Genomic DNA, 13,430 nt, shown 5'->3' with positions numbered 1-13,430 from the left:
TACCTTTCATGTTAGAAACCACCACAAGGTGGTTCACAGGAACATTATCAAATATGACATCAAGCCATATAAAGAAATATTTGCATAGATGTCCAAAAGCTTATGTGATCAAATTTTACCTTGCGCATAAAATAGGAAAAAACAATTCGAGAGATTTCATGGAAGAGTTTCACACCTTGGCCAATTAAGCCATGGCCAGTGACCAGAGCAAGCAGGAATGCTCAACAGACTGAACTGGAGGAGTGCAAACAATGAGGACGTTTAAGGCTAGACTATCCAATGCTGATATTGTTTCTCAAATCTGAAAAGCAGTTTCCACTGTTACTTCCTTAAGCTTGTTGTATCTAAGTCAGATCTCAGTGCTTTGTCAACTTTTAATTATCGCAGGCCTATCCAACACATTCTTCTTGTCAGTTTTGTCCCCTTCCAGAGAGAGTTTTTTTCTGTGGCCTGTGTAGCACCTATTTCTTTGGTAGATACAAAGTATTCATTTAACATTATGGACATGCTCTTGCTATCATATGCCAATCCTCTCTTTTGGTCTTGAATTGGCTCTATTTCCACTTTTACCATCCTATTACTCTTGATGAGTCTGTAGGAGACTTTAGGATTCCCCTTTATTGTGGCTGTCAGTCATTGCTTTGAATTTCATCTCTTTGCTTCTCCGATATGCTATTTTCACCTTTCATCTGAACCTTCTGTATTTCTCTTGGTACTCAATTATATTTTCCATCTGACCATAAGGCCATAAGAAACAGCAACAGGAGTAGATCTGCTCCTGCTCGAGCCTGCTGCACCATTCAATAGGACCATGGCTGATCCAGCATTCCTCACACCTACTTTTCTGTCTTTTCCCTTTAGACTTTGATTCCACTCCTGATTAAGAATCTATCTATCTTAGCCTTAAATATATAAAAGCACTCCATATCCAAAGCTTCTCTGTGGCAAGGAGATACAAAAACACACTGGCTTCTGAGAGAAGAAATTCCCACTCATCTCAGTTTTAAATTGCATCCCTTAATTTTGAGACTATTCCCTCTGGTCCCAGACTGTTCCATGAGGGGAAACATGTGGGCGGCACGGTGGCACAGTGGTTAGCACTGCTGCCTCACAGCGCCTGAGACCCGGGTTCAATTCCCGCCTCAGGCGACTGACTGTGTGGAGTTTGCACGTTCTCCCCGTGTCTGCGTGGGTTTCCTCCGGGTGCTCCGGTTTCCTCCCACAGACCAAAGATGTGCAGGCCAGGTGAATTGGCCATGCTAAATTGCCCATAGTGTTAGGTAAGGGGTAAATGTAGATGTAGGGGTATGGGTGGGTTACGCTTCGGCGGGGCGGTGTGGACTTGTTGGGCCGAAGGGCCTGTTTCCACACTGTAAGTAATCTAATCTAAATGTCTCAGCATTGACCCTGTCAATGAGATCGCCCCCACATTCTACTAAACACCAGTGAGTCGAGTCTGAACTTGTTTAACCATTGTTCATAAGGCAATCCCTACATGTCAGGGATCATGCAAATGAACTTTCTCTGAATTGCCTCCAAAGAAATATTATATTTTCTTAAATGAGGGACTTTTTTTTGCTCCCACAATCCAAACGATGTGCAGGTTAGGTGAGTTGGCTATGCTAAATTGCCCATAGTGTCCAGGGATGTATCGGTTAGGTGCATTAGTCAGGGGTAAATATAGAGTAATGGGGAATGGGTTTGGGTGGAATATTCTTCAGAGGGTTGTTGTGAACTTGTTGGGCTTAAGGGAATGAATTGACGGAGGAAGTGTGGACGCTGGCGCATTTGTAACATTTAAAAGGCATCTGAATGTGTATATGAATAGGAAGGATTTAGAGGGATATGGGTCAAATGCTGGCAAATGGGACTAGATTATGTTCGGATATCTGGTTGGCATGGACGTGTTGGACCGACGGGTCTGTTTCTGTGCTGTACATCTCTATGACTCTATGACTCTAAGAGTTTTGAGAGTTTGCAATGAGTCTTGCTGTGAAAATAGTTGTAAACAAGGGTGTGAATTTTAAAATCAAAGTGTTGCTAAAACGGAAGAACCAACATACGATCAACAATCACACGATTTTTGCATGAATAGGACTTGTTAAAGGATGACATATGGGCACCAATGTTCTTATTAATCTCAAGGATTATAGACAGTAGAACATGGGAGTCCAGCCAGAGTATTTCGAATGACCGTGTTTGGAGATGACAAAAACAGGAATGAACAGTTCAACAGCAGATGAGCTGAGGCATAAGCATCACTGGCTGATATTCCAGTGGTGGAATTAGAAGCTCTCAGCAAAGACAAGACTCAAGTTCACCTTGGGATCAAATATAGCACCAATGATGAGAATGGTTTCAGGAGTTTTACAGATTTGTAAGGGATAAAGTTTGTAGGTAACCAACATGGAAACCCAGGGTAGATAAATTAGGCGACGAGCAATGTAGTTAGAGGAACATAGAGATGAATCCTGCAGGTAAGGCATGAGGAGGAGATGAAAGAAACAACAGGGAAAGATACAAGTTCAGGATAGGGTTCGGGGAAACCTTTTCGGATGTTTGGTCCTGCGGTGTGGAGAGGTGGCAGAGGCAGCTGATCAGATGGTCTCTAACTTGGTGACAGAGGCCAGCTCAAAGCACCTTGCATTTGTTACAAGCAAAGAAGAAGGCAATTGGGAGAGGGATTTGAGAAGACAGTTTGTAATAGAGGAAAGAAAGCCCATCGTATCAGCAGTTGTAGTTTGGCGCTCTGATCCTTACATTGTGTAGGCTCAATGCCAACTCTCAGACACTTCTTCCTACCTCTCTCTGGACCATGACCCCACATCTGAACATCAAGTCATTAGTGCCAGGACTGTCACAGACTTCATTCCCTCCGGTGATCTTCCCCCGCTGCCTGCAACCTTATTGACTCTCAACCCTGGACAGCTCGCTTCTACCCTCTTCCCAAAATGCACAAACCTGACTGTGCCGGTAGGCTCATTGTGTCAGTGTGTTCTTGCCCCACCAAGCTCATTTCCTCCTACCTTGACTCCATCCTCTTTCCAGACCCTGCCCACCTACATCTGCAATTCCTCTGATGCCCTCCACCATATTGACAATTTCCAGTTCCCTGTCCCTAACTGCCTCCTGTTCACCATGGATGTCCAATCCTCTATTCCTCTTTTCCCCACCAGGATGGTCTCCGGTTTCTTGGCTTCTTCCTTGACCATAGACCTGAAAAATCTCCATTTACCACCAATCTCCTCCACTTGGCTGAACTTGTTCTCTCACTGGACAATTTCTCCCTTAATTCATCTCACTTCTGTCAAATCAAAGGTGTGGCCAAGGGTACCCGCATGTGTCCCAGTTATGTGTGCCTCTTTATCAGTATGTGGAACAAACCTTGTTTCAATCCGAAACTGGTCCACTTCTCCAACTTTTTTCGGTACATTGACAACTATTTCAGTGCCACTTCCTGTTCCCACCTGGACCTTGACAAATCTGTTCACTTTGCTTCCAATTACTACTCCTCTCTAACTTTCACATCATCCATTTCTGACAATTCTCTTCCTTTTCTTGACCTCTCTGTCTCCATTTCGGGGAATAAACTGTCCTGTTTTTAACTACAAAGCTATTGACTCCCATAGCTACCACCACTACAGATCTTCACACCCCACATCCTCACAGTATTCCATCCTTTTCTCCCAGTTCCTTTGCTTAAGTCATGTCTGTTCGGATGATGCCACCTTCCAAAATTAGCATTTCAGACATTCCTTCCCTCTTCTGTGGCCATGGTTTCCACTCACTGTGGTTGGCAGTGCTCTCAACCACATCCGACCTATCACCCGTGCTTCTGCCCTTGCCCCTTCCTGTCACTCACAACAGCGTGATCGGGTCCCCCTTGTCCTCACTTTTCGTCCCATTAGCCTTCAAAGGATCATTCTCTGCCATTTCTGATAACTCCAGCAGAATACCACCACCAAACACATCTTCCCCTCACTCCCCCTGTCTGCAGTTCGCAGGGGTGATTCCCTCTGGGACATCCTAGTCCATTCACAACCACCAACACCTCCTCCTCTCTCCACGGAACATTCCCATGTAACCACAGAAGGTGCAACACCTGACCTTTCCCATCCTCCCTGCTGACTATTCAAGGGCCTAACCAATCTTTCCAGGGGAAGCAGCACTTCACATGTATTTCCTCCAATCTTTTGTACTGTGTTTGCTGAGCTCAATATGGCATTCAGTGTGGCCTACACCATATTGGAGAAACCAAATGGGCGGCACGGTCTTATTGGGCGGCACGGTGGCACAGTGGTTAGCACTGTTGCCTCACAGTGCCAGAGACCCAGGTTCAATTCCCGCCTCAGGCGACTGACTGTGTGGAGTTTGCACATTCTCCCTGTGTCTGCGTGGGTTTCCTCTGGGTGCTCCGGTTTCCTCCCACAATCCAAAAAATGTGCAGGTTAGGTGAATTGGCAATGCTAAATTGCCCGTAGTGTTAGGTTAGGGGTAAATGTAGGGGAATGTAGGGTGGGTTACGCTTCGGCGGGTCGGTGTGGACTTGTTGGGCCGAAGGGCCTGTTTCCACACTGTAAGTAATCTAATCTAATCTAATCTAATCAAACACAGACAGGATGATGGCTTTGTAGAACACCCCTGGTCTGCGTGCAAGCAAGATCTGACCTTCCCATAGCCGGTCATTTTAACACACCATCCTGTTCACATGCCCACTTGTCTGTCCTCAGCATGCTGCAATATTCCAATGAATCATGGCACAAACTGAAGGAACAATATCTCATCTTCAGACTAGGCACTTCTGCACTTAATATTGAATTCAGCAACTTCAAATTGAACTCACTCCCATTCCTTCTCTTTCTTTTAGCTTTGCTTGTTACATTCTCTGACACCTTGTCTTCACTCCCCTCCCCCAGCTCCAGTGGGACTGTCTGCTTTTTCCAGTCTGGCAGTTAGACACACCATTGTTCTGCCATTCTCACATTCCGATCACTGAATCTGCACTGTCAATATCCTTTCTCTCCAACACTCCACCCCGTGTATTTCCACCCATTCACCCCCAATATAGCATAAATGCTGCTCCCTCCACACCACATCAGCTCTGATGAAGAGTCATCTAGACTCGAAACGTTAACTTACTTTCTCTCCACGCATACTGCCTGACCTGCTGTGATCTTCAGCATTTTATTGCTTTCAGTCTTGACCAGATTAGACCCTAGTCCAGAGTGTGGTGCTGGAAAAGCACAGCAGGTCAGGCAGGTCTGAAGGGCTCTTGCCTGAAACGTTGACTCTCCTGCTCCTCGGATGCTGCCTGACCGGCTGTGCTTTTCCAGCACCACACTCTCGAGTCTGATCCCCAGCATCTGCAGTTCTCACACTCTCCAAGTTTAGACCCCAGCTGATGTGCAGGGTCGTGAGATCAGCAGGATGAAGCTTTTGGTATTGCTGATTGTGAAAGTGATAAGTGCCACAATAGGCAGGATACCACAAGGCAGCAAGAGAAAATGTATACTCCTACTGGACAGACAGTGGCAACTGGAGATTTGGGAATTTGATGTGTTCTGAAAAGTTGTATACAGATTTGAGACACTGAGTACTTGGGAGGGATGGAAAGTGTTGTTAAAGGGAATAAGGGTCTGAAAGGTTTAACACCAAGGATTTCCTTAAGCAACCTCCAACCCCCACCCATGACAATGTTATATGTTATAGGCTGAACATCTTAGGATTTCGAAGGACTAAGACAGAATATCCAGGTTTTCCTCACAGTCTCTGCAATGATGTCTATGTCAATGTAAACAAAATCTCGTTGCTAACATGCAATAAACTACATGATTTAGAGTCATCGAGATGTACAGCACAGAAACACACCCTTCAGTCCAATTTGTCCATGCCAACCAAATAGGTTAAATTAATTTAGTCCCATTTGTCCGCACTTGGCACACATTCCTCTAAACCTTTCCTATTCATATACCCATCCAGATGCCTTTCAAATGCTGCAATTGTACCAGCCTCTACCACTTCCTCTGGCAGCTCATTCCATACACGCACCATTCTCTGCATGAAAACGTTGCCCCTTAGGTCTCTTTTAAATCTTTCCCCTCTCACCCTCTAGTTCTGGACTCTCCCACCCCAGGGAAAAGACATTGTCTGCTCACCCGATCCATGCCTGTCATGATTTTCTAAACCTCTATAAGATCATCCCTCAGCCATTTGATTTGATTTGTTATTGTCACATGTACTGAGAGACAGTGAGAAGTATTGTTTTGTATGGGCTAACCAGACAAATCATACCTTACATAAGTACAAAGTCAGAAGTCACACAACACCAGGTTATAGTACAACAGGTTTATTTGAAATCACAAGCTTTCAGAGCGTTGCTCCTCCATCAGGTGAAGTCAAAGGAGCAGTGACTTCTGACCTTGTCCACCCCAGTCCAACAATGGCTCCACCACATCATTACATAAGTACATCAGGGTAATAGGACAAAATGCAGAATATAGTGTTAAGCTACAGAGAAAGTGTAAAGAATAATCAATTATAATATGAGAAATCTGTTACTAAGTCTCATAACAGCAAGGAGGAAGTTGTTCTTGTTCATGAAACTGTTTCGTTTAGTTAAGTGGCTTTTCCACTATCAAACAGGCCCTGTAACTCCTTGCAATTAAAAGATGGTCGTGGCAGCTACTTAATGGCGAGGTGCACATTTGGTTTAACTGCTCAATGGAAAGGAAGCATAATGATGAGGAGAAAGGGGAATATGAGGAATTAAGATCAAATAAGTAAAACAGAGGAAGTATAAATCTGAAGATAGTGTCAGTTCTTGTCTGGAATCACAGGCAGGACATACACATGAAAGGAGCATGATAAAACTCCGGGTCTGGTATTGTGAAGATGCTTGTATTCAGATAGTAAACAGGGAAAACAGATAAAATACAAGGAAGTCTGAAGTTAATGTTGGTGGTTCTGTAATGAGGTAATGTTGACAGAGCTGGGGTGGAACTGGCAGAAATAATTTATTAACAGTTGAGAGGCAGAGTTGGCAGCTTATCAGATTAGCCACAATCTTATTGAATGGTTTAATAACCTACTGCTCCTACAATGTATGTCCTAAAGCTATTTGAAAGGTAGTTAGACCGTCATAGGATGCATTCTTCATAATCTATTGGGAATCCTTAGATCCTGAAAAGGTGCCAGAGGATTGGAAAACTGCCGATGTAGCATCTTTATTCAAAATGGAAAGTAGACAAAAGCAGGTAGCTATATGCTGGTTAGCTTAACATTTGTAACTGGGAAATTCTTAGATCCTATTATAAGGGATGTAATAGCACAGCATTTAGAAATGAATAATATCATTGCTTCTTGAAGGGGAATTCATGCCTGACAAATTTACTAGAATTCTTTGAAGAGAACATACTGGATAGATAAAGGGGAAGCATTGGATGTCATATATTTGAATTTTTAGATGGTGTTTGATAAGGTATCAGATATTAGGCTATTTAATTACATTACAGCCCATGGTGTTGGAGGTAGTGTATTAATATCGATAGAAGATTAGCTAATGAATAGAAACCAGAGAATTGGAATAAAGGAAGTATTTTTCAGGATGTCAACCTGTAACTAGTGGTGTGCTACAGGAATCAGTGCTGAGGCTTCAATTATTTATAGTATACTTTAATGGCTTGAAAGAGGCAAATTAATGTAATATAGCCAGGTTTGTATATATAATCGAGTAATAGTCGAATTTTTTGACTACAGTTTAAGGTTAACTTTATGGAGTCGACTATTACATGGATACTACTTTTGAGGGGCTGAAATTCATGCCCGTCAAAATTCATACTATATCATTAGCAGAAGCCCAAATGACCTGTAAATGAATAAAGGAAAAAAACGTATCATGGTAATTCTGAGAAACCGGAGTGGAACACAACAGCCCACGGACTGGAAGACCAGGAGCAGAGTGGAACAACCGGCAGACTGGAATTCTGGAGCGGGATGCGACAGTCGGGATACTGACTCATAAACATTGATTTGTTATCTGTGAAAAACTAGGGTCGACTTTTACACCATATATAAGGAAAATTCCAGGTTATTTGGCCAAAAATAGGGGGTCAAATTTTACATGAGTTTGACATATGGTATATACGGTAGGTGGAAAGGCAAATGGTGAAGATGACATAAAGAATCTGCAGGAGGATTGAGACAGATTAAGTGAGTGGGCAAAATCTTGGCAGATAGAATATAGTGCGGGAAAATGTGAGATTTTGTCGGGAGAAGAGGAGCTAAACATTAGTTAAACATGGATTCAACATGGATTTAGTAAAGGGAGGTCATGCCTGACAAACCTGTTGGAATTTTTTGAAGAGGTAACAAGTAGGTTAGACCAGGGAAACCCAGTGGATGTGGTCTATCTAGACTTTCAAAAGGCCTTTGATAAGGTGCCACACGGGAGGCTGCTGAGCAAGGTGAGGGCCCATGGTGTTCGAGGTGAGCTGCTGGGATGGATTGAGGATTGGCTGTCTAACAGAAGGCAGAGAGTTGGGATAAAAGGTTCTTTTTCAGAATGGCAGCCGGTGACGAGCGGTGTCCCGCAGGGTTCGGTGCTGGGGCCACAGCTGTTCGCATTATATATTAATGATTTGGATGAGGGAACCGGGGGCATTCTAGCGAAGTTTGCCGATGATACGAAGTTAGATGGACAGGCAGGTAGTACTGAGGAAGTGGGGAGGCTACAGAAGGATCTAGACAGGTTGGGAGAGTGGTCCAGGAAATGGCTGATGGAATTTAACGTGAGCAAGTGCGAGGTCTTGCACTTTGGCAAAAAGAATAAAAGCATGGACTACTTTCTAAATGGTGAGAAAATTAATAAAGCCAAAGCACAAAGGGATCTGGGAGTGCTAGTCGAGGATTCTCTAAAGGTAAACATGCAGGTTGAGTCCGTGATTAAGAAAGCGAATGCAATGTTGTCTCTTATCTCAAGAGGGTTGGAATATAAAAGCAGAGATGTACTACTAAGACTTTATAAAGCTCTGGTTAGGCCCCATTTGGAGTACTGTGTCCAGTTTTGGTCCCCACACCTCAGGATGGACATACTGGCACTGGAACGTGTCCAGCAGAGATTCACACGGATGATCCCTGGAATGACAGGTCTAGCATATGAGGAACGGCTGAGGATACTGGGATTGTATTCGTTGGAGTTTAGAAGATTAAGGGGAGACTTAATAGAGACGTACAAAATAATACATGGCTTGGAAAAGGTGGATGCTAGGAAATTGTTTCCGTTAGACGAGGAGACTAGGACCCGTGGACACAGCCTTAGAATTAGAGGGGGTCATTTCAGAACAGAAATGCGGAGACATTTCTTCAGCCAGAGAGTGGTGGGCCTGTGGAATTCATTGCCACGGAGTGCAGTGGAAGCCGGGACGCTAAATGTCTTCAAGGCCGAGATTGATAGATTCTTGTTGTCTAGAGGAATTAAGGGTTACGGGGAGAACGCTGGTAAGTGGAGCTGAAATGCGCCTCAGCCATGATTGAATGGCGGAGTGGACTCGATGGGCCGAATGGCCTTACTTCCAGTCCTATGTCTTATGGTCTTATGGTCTTAAACAGAGAAAGATTACAGAAAACTAAGGATCACACAACACCAGGTGATAGTCCAACAGATCCTACCTGTTGGACTATAACCTGGTGTTATGTGATTTTTAACTTTGTACACCCCAGTCCAACACCGGCATCTCCAAATCAAGAAAGCTAAGGAGCAGAGTAATTGGGGAATCCTCCTATGGAAATCACAAAATGCTAGCACCCAAATTCAGTGGGTAATAGAGAATGCTAATGGAATTTTGGCCTTTATTTCAAAGTGAATGGAGTATAAAAGTAGGGAGTTTCACTAAATTTTACAGAGAAATAGTGAGACCACAGTTGGAAATCAGTGATTTGTTTGGGGCCTGTCTGTGGAAAGATGTACTGACATTAGAGGCCGTCCAAAGAAAATTCGCTCGGCTGATACCAGAAATTTTCTTATAAGGAGAAGTTGACTAGGTTGGGCTTGCACTGCTTGGGATGTAGAAGAATAAGAGGCAACCTTATTGAAACATGCAAAATTCTTGAGGGACTTGGTAGGGTAGATGTGGAAATGTTGTTCCCTCTAGTGGGAGAATCTAGGGTGTAATCTCAGACCAAGGAGTCGCAAAGTTAAGACAGAGATGAAAAGCAATTTCTTCTCTCAGAGAGTAATGAACCTGTGGAATTCTTTACCACAGAAGTTGGTTTGATAAATATGTTCAGTGCTGAGATAGACAGATCATTAATCAAGAATTATTGTAAAGGCAGGAAAGTAAAATTAAAGGTTATATGATCAGATTGAACGGGGGAACAGACATGATGGGCTGAGTAGCCTCCTTCTGTTCCTATGCTGTACAGTAGTATGGTCTTAATTACATTGATTGAGGTTATTTCCACAAATATCCAAGAAATGTGCTAAATTGGTCATGAGAAAGTAAAACAAAATAGCACCAACGTTTGGTGGTTAACAAGTTCCAAAGCATTGAAGAAATGCACTTCAGCTCATGAATGTGAAACTTTAGCCAGGAACTGAAGCTGAAAAACCAGTTGAACCAGCAGCCAGTCACAAACACATTCAACAACAATAGCGATAGGGGCAGGGCTGTGATAAACAAAGCTACTTCAAAACTTAAGCGACCGAAACACAGTAGGTTTATGGTGGAGTGGAAAGTGGTCTAGTGCAGAAGCAGAGTGTTAATATTCGACAAAGGTCTGACAAGTTTGAAAAAATATCCAGTACTCATATACAGGGAGCTGGGCAGTGGTTTTTTGAACTAACTATTAACTCGTAGGAATATGCAAAAATGCGTTCAATTATGGAGCCAGGAGATTTACATGAAAGTGCGGAGATTGGAGTTGTTCACTCCTCATATCTGGCACATATAATTAACCTGAATTCCTTAATTAAGTTGTAATTCATTCATGGACATTTAGAAATGGAGCACAAATATATTTTTTAATTAAATGTAGTCAATCATAGTTGCATATTTCAGAACCATGATTTTTTTTCCAATTTTCTTCCCTTCATCTCAATCTATTGCTAAAGTTAGTGACTTAAAGTGCAGATTTTGTTCATTCATTCATGAAATAAGTGCACTGTAGATGGGCGGTATTTAATGCCAATTGTTATTGCCTGGAGTGATAGTGAGCTGCCTTCTTGAAATGCTGCAGTGCTTGGAGTATTGAGGCATGCACAATTCTATTAGGAGGGGATTCCATTATTTTGGTGATGACCATTGCCAGGGATTTGGGTGACACTTTCCACTTATCAGCCCAAGCTTGGATGTTGTCCAGGTCTTGCTGCATCTGGACACAGACTGCTATTGTTGTTTGTAAATCATCACAAGCTACCTTTAATTCAGCTACTTATTAAGAAGTCTCACAGAAAATCTTGCTACCTTATCCAAAGTAACTCCTCTGCTCCTTGTTACTTTTGGCCTTAACTGTCTGCTTGAAGAAATCCACATTGATCCCATGTGGTTACAGGGTCCCAGCGCGGAAGATGAGGTGTTCTTCCTCCAGGTATCGGATGGTTAGGGTTTGTTATGGAGGAGGCCCGGAACCTGAATGTCCTTGGCGGAGTGGGAGGGGGAGTTGAAGTGTTCAGCCACGGGGCGGTGGGGTGAGTTGGTGTGGATGTCCCAGAGGTGTTCTCTGAAACGATCCGCAAGTTGGCGTCCAATCGCCCCGATCTAGAAGAGACCACATCGGGTGCAACTGATACAGTAGATGACCTTGGTGGAGGAAGAGGTAAATTTCTGGCAAATGGAGTTTAATGTGGAAATGTGTGAGATGATTCAATTTGGAAGGAGTAACAGGAATGCAGACACTTGGGCTAATGGTAAGCTTCTTGGGAGTGTAGATGAGCAGAGAGATCTTCGTGTCCAGATACATAGATCCTTGAAAGTTGCCACCCAAGTTGATAGGATTGTTAAGAAGGCATACGGTGTGTTAGCTTTTATTGGTAGAGGGGCTGAGTTTCAAAACCATGAGATCATGCTGCAGCTGTATGAAACTCTGGTGTGGCCACATTTGGAGTATTGCGATCAGTTCTGGTCATCGCATGATAGGAAGAAATTGGAAGCTTTGGGAAGGGTTCAGAGGAGATTTACTAGGATATTGCCTTGTATGGAGGGAAGACCTTATGAAGAAAGGCAGAGGGACTTGAGGCTGTTTTCGTTAGAGAGAAGAAGATTGAGAGGTAACTTAATTGAGGGTTAAATTGGTTGGACATTGAGAGCCTTCTTCCTCGAATGATGATGGCTAGCACGAGGGGCCATAGCTTCAAATTGAGGGGTGATAGATATAGGACAGATGTCAGAGGTAGTTTCTTTAGTCAGAGCGTGGAATGCACTGCCTGCAACAGTAGTAGATTCGCCAACTTTAAGGGAATTTAAATGGTCATTGGATAGGCACATGGAGGAGAATGGAATAGTGAAGTTAGATGGGCTTCAGGTTGGTTTCACAGCTCAGCGCAATATCGAGGGCAGAAGGGCCTGTACTGCGTTGTAATGTTCTATGTTCTATATGGCTGTCAAGAATTAACTCCTTAAATTTTTCTGCAGGGTAATCATTTGTCCTTGTGGCAAAGACAGCCATTTATCAAGCAGAAGTTAAAACAGTCTTGTTATGTAGCTTTCGACACCTTTTTTTTCCCTAGACACGAATAATTATTTTCAATCCCCATATAACAGTGTGTACCAAACTGAGTTATTTCAGAGTTATTTCAATCCATGAATAATTATTAAAGTTCAGAAGTTCCCAGTATCACACTTTAGTATGTGAGGAGCTGTGAATGATGCTGAACATTGTGTATTCATCAGTAAACATCCTCATTTCTGACCTTATGAGTTTGGGAAGGAGCTGGAGTTAGTTGGGCCTAGGTCACTACACTACCCTATGGTCTCTACCCTATGGAACTCCTGGAGATGATTCATGCCCAATAACCACAACCATCTTCTTTTGTTATGATTTGGAGATGCTGGTGTTGGACTGGAGTGTACAAAGTTAAAAATCACACAACACCAGGTTGTAGTCCAACAAGTTTAATTGGAAGCACTAGCTTTCAGAGCGCCGCCCCTTCATCAGGTGGTAATGTTGAACCTGATGAAGGAGAGGCGCTCCAAAAGCTAGTGCTTCCAATTAAACCTGTTGGACTATAACCTGGTGTTGTGTGATTTTTAACTTTGTACATCTTCTTTTGTGCTAGGTATTTCCATCCCGTGTCTTTGTTAACAGTGAGTAGTCACTTGACTGTTAATGATCGATCAAGTAAAGTTTAATCTAATACGCTGAGAGATTAATTCTTCTTTTAAATTTCCATTCTCACAATTTTTTGCACATCTGCACAGATTATTGATAAAAGTATC

Source organism: Chiloscyllium punctatum, chromosome 42 (genome assembly GCF_047496795.1).
Source record: "Chiloscyllium punctatum isolate Juve2018m chromosome 42, sChiPun1.3, whole genome shotgun sequence".
Taxonomy (NCBI): domain Eukaryota; kingdom Metazoa; phylum Chordata; class Chondrichthyes; order Orectolobiformes; family Hemiscylliidae; genus Chiloscyllium; species Chiloscyllium punctatum.
Note: the sequence above shows the minus strand (reverse complement) of the source record.